Consider the following 3,661-nt stretch of genomic DNA (forward strand, 5'->3'; position numbering starts at 1 on the left):
AGCGCTATAAGGTCCAGGGAGCCTTCACTGCTTCAGGCCTGGACTTGGTGGAGCAGAATTACCCAGTCCAGACACTCCAGAGACGGCACGCTCATCTGCGGAAGATTCCGCTTTGCCCCTTCCATAATGCACAACCTCTAGTGCTAATAGGGTCGGATCATGTTCACCTCATCACTGCCATTGAGCCGGTGCGCCAAGGGGCAAGAGGCGGCCCCATAGCCATCCGTACCGCTCTCGGGTGGGCACTACAAGGTGCTGAAAGGTGTGATCCAAACCAGACGTCGGTGTCTCAGTGCCTCCTCCTATCTGCAGCCGGTCAGGAGGACCTCCTCTACAGAAATGTCGAAAGATTATGGCAGCTCGATGTCCTCCCTTATCGAAATGAGAAGGTGGTTACCCGCTCCAGAGAGGATCAAGAGGCCATAAGTCTTCTTGAGAACAGAACTGAACGGGTCAATGTGGGGGGAGTTCAACGATATGCTACTCCCCTCCTGCGCAAGTCAGGTGCGCCCAAGCTGAAAAGTTCCATCCAGGCGGTCACAGCTAACCTGAGGAACACGGAGAGACGACTCAAGAGAGATCCAGAGAAAGCGGCTGTCTATTCTACAGAGATTGCCAAGCTTGCCCATGCAGGTTACGTCTCCAAACTACAGCCTGGGGAGGTGAATCAGTCGGAAGAATCTTGGTACCTTCCTCATCACCTGGTACATCACAATAACAAACCAAGGCTAGTCTTCAACTGCTCATTCCGACACCAGGGCATGTCGCTAAATGAACAGCTGCTGCCGGGGCCCACCTTGGGCCCATCCCTGCTAGGAGTCCTCCTGCGTTTCCGACAGCACCAAGTTGCTATCAGTGGGGATATCCGGGGAATGTTTCACCAGATACGCCTGCAGACTGAGGACAAACCCCTTCTCAGATTCATCTGGAGAGATCTGCGCAGCGAGGACCCACCTGATATATATGAATGGCAGGTGCTGCCATTCGGTACAACGTGTAGTCCATGCTGTGCCATTTTTGCTTTGCAGATGCATGCTCGTCATTACCAGGACAGTCATCCCGACATTCCACCATCAATAGAACAAGGCTTTTACGTGGACAACTGCCTCGAGAGCCTTCCCAACATACCTGCTGCAAAGGAGCGAGTGGACCAACTACGCAGCCTACTGGCAGAGGGAGGATTTGAGCTACGACAGTGGGCCAGCAACCAAACAGCGGTAGTAGCTCATCTTCCTGCCGAAGCAAGGTCAGTCGCTACAGAGCAATGGCTAGTTCAGAACAGAACCGACCCCTTGGAACCTGTTCTAGGCCTCAGGTGGAACTGCGCAGAAGACACCCTTGGTTATCATCACCGGCCAATGGTGCATTCAGCACTGACGATGAGAAAGGCCTACCAGGTTTTGGCCAGTCAGTATGATCCTCTGGGGTTTATAGTGCCATTTACTACACGTACTAAGGTGCTCATTCAGCAGCTATGGTCAAAGAAAAGAGATTGGGATGATCCTGACTTGCCTCTGGATCTCCAAAATGCATGGAGCACCTGGGAGTCGGAGCTTGAGCACCTCAGCACAATATCCATCCCACGCTGCTACTTACCTGCTCCGGACGATGGGGCAAATTTGGAGTTTAATCTCCACGTGTTCTGCGACGCATCGGAACGGGCCTATGGCGCAGTAGCCTACCTGACCGTACAAAGGGAAGATGCCGTCGACACATCATTCGTGATGGCTAGGTCAAGGGTTGCTCCAAAGCGACAGCAATCGATCCCCCGCCTGGAACTCTGTGCCGCGCTAGCTGGAGCTCAGCTGGCCAAGCTTGTGAAGACGGAGATAACGCTTACTCTACGTCGGACGACACTGTGGACTGATTCCACGACCGTCCTTGAGTGGCTCCAGTCAGATTCATGCCGTTTCAAGGCATTTGTTGGAACACGTGTGTCAGAAATCCAGGAGTTGTCGGATACACGTGATTGGCGCTACGTCGATACACTTAACAATCCAGCTGATGACATAACCCGAGGCAAACCACTCCTAGATCTGGCTAAGTTTGGTCGATGGAGACTAGGGCCACCCTTCCTTAAACAGGGCACTGAACACTGGCCTAAGAGACCTGACCCCACACCTGCAGTGAGCTCATCTGAGTTGAAAGGTGTTACCTTCTGCTGCTTAACAACAGTGGACACCAACTCTGCTGTCCCGGACGCCACCGGATTCAACACATGGAAGGAGCAGGTTGAAGCAACTCGGAGAGCATGTCAGGAGAAAGCGAAGAATCCTGCTGACCAACAGTCCATTAGTCATCAAGATGCAGAGTCTTTACTGCTAAGAGAGTGCCAAATGCAAAGTTTCCCTGAAGAGGTGACTGCTCTTCGGGCACATAAACCTGTGTCCTCCCGCAGTCGGCTATCCTGCCTTGCTCCTGATTGGGATCCTACACTCGGTGTTGTTCGGGTCGGTGGGAGACTACGGAGACTGCAGAATGCCAACTTGGAAGAGATCCATCCTATTGTACTGGATCCACGTCACCCAACCACAAAACTCCTTATTAAGGAGTTTGATGAACGCCTGTTACACCCAGGAGTGGAGCGGGTGTATGCGGAGCTCCGGAGGCAGTACTGGATCCTGCGAGCACGTCAGGCTATCAAGCACCACCAGATCAATTGTCCAGCCTGTCAGCGATGGAGAGCCCAGCCTAAGGTCCCGCAGATGGCGGATTTGCCACCAGAGCGCCTCAGACTCCTTTGTCCGCCCTTTTATTCAACAGGTGTTGATTGTTTTGGGCCCTACTTGGTCAAGATTGGGAGAAGGAACGAGAAGCGCTGGGGTGTCCTTTTTAAATGTCTCACCACTCGCGCCATCCACATTGAACTCCTCAACTCCATGGATGCAGATGCTTTCCTGCTTGCCCTGCGCAGATTCATTGCCAGAAGAGGTCGACCGAAAGAGATATTATCAGACTGTGGCACAAACTTCCGTGGAGCAAATCGGGAACTTCAGGTAGCCTTTGAGGCTCTGGAGCCACAACTACAATCCCAGTTGGCAGAATACCAAATCCTCTTCAAGTTCAATCCACCGGGAGCCCCCCACTTCGGTGGTGTGTGGGAAAGGGAGGTCCGTTCAATAAAGAAGGCCTTGCAGGTGGCGGTCGGCAGCCAGGCTGTCTCTGAAGATGTACTCTACACGGTCTTAGTAGAGGTAGAAGGCATTCTGAACTCTAAACCGCTAGGCTATGTCTCAGCAGATGTTGCCGATCCCGATCCCATCACTCCAAACATCCTCCTCATGGGGCGGCGTGATGCATCTTTACCTCAAGCCGTTTACGCCCCACCTGTCATGGGGTGGCGGAGGTGGCGCTACAGTCAGAACCTTGTGGATCAGTTCTGGATCCATTTCACAAGGAATTACCTGCCCACTCTCCAAACTAGACAGAAGTGGCAGACCTCTTCAGGAAACCTGAACGTGGACTCTATTGTCCTGATAGTGGATCCACAGTTCCCCAGAGCTCAGTGGCCCATCGGTCGAGTCACAAAGACTGTGAAGAGTCAAGATGGATGTGTCAGATCAGCAGAGGTCCTTGTCAAGGGTAAAGTCTACACAAGAACAGTTGCACGCCTGATCCAGCTCCCCGCTCTCAAGGATGACACTCAGGACACTTGATGAAT

This window comes from Etheostoma spectabile, chromosome 4, assembly GCF_008692095.1.
Source record: "Etheostoma spectabile isolate EspeVRDwgs_2016 chromosome 4, UIUC_Espe_1.0, whole genome shotgun sequence".
Lineage (NCBI taxonomy): Eukaryota > Metazoa > Chordata > Actinopteri > Perciformes > Percidae > Etheostoma > Etheostoma spectabile.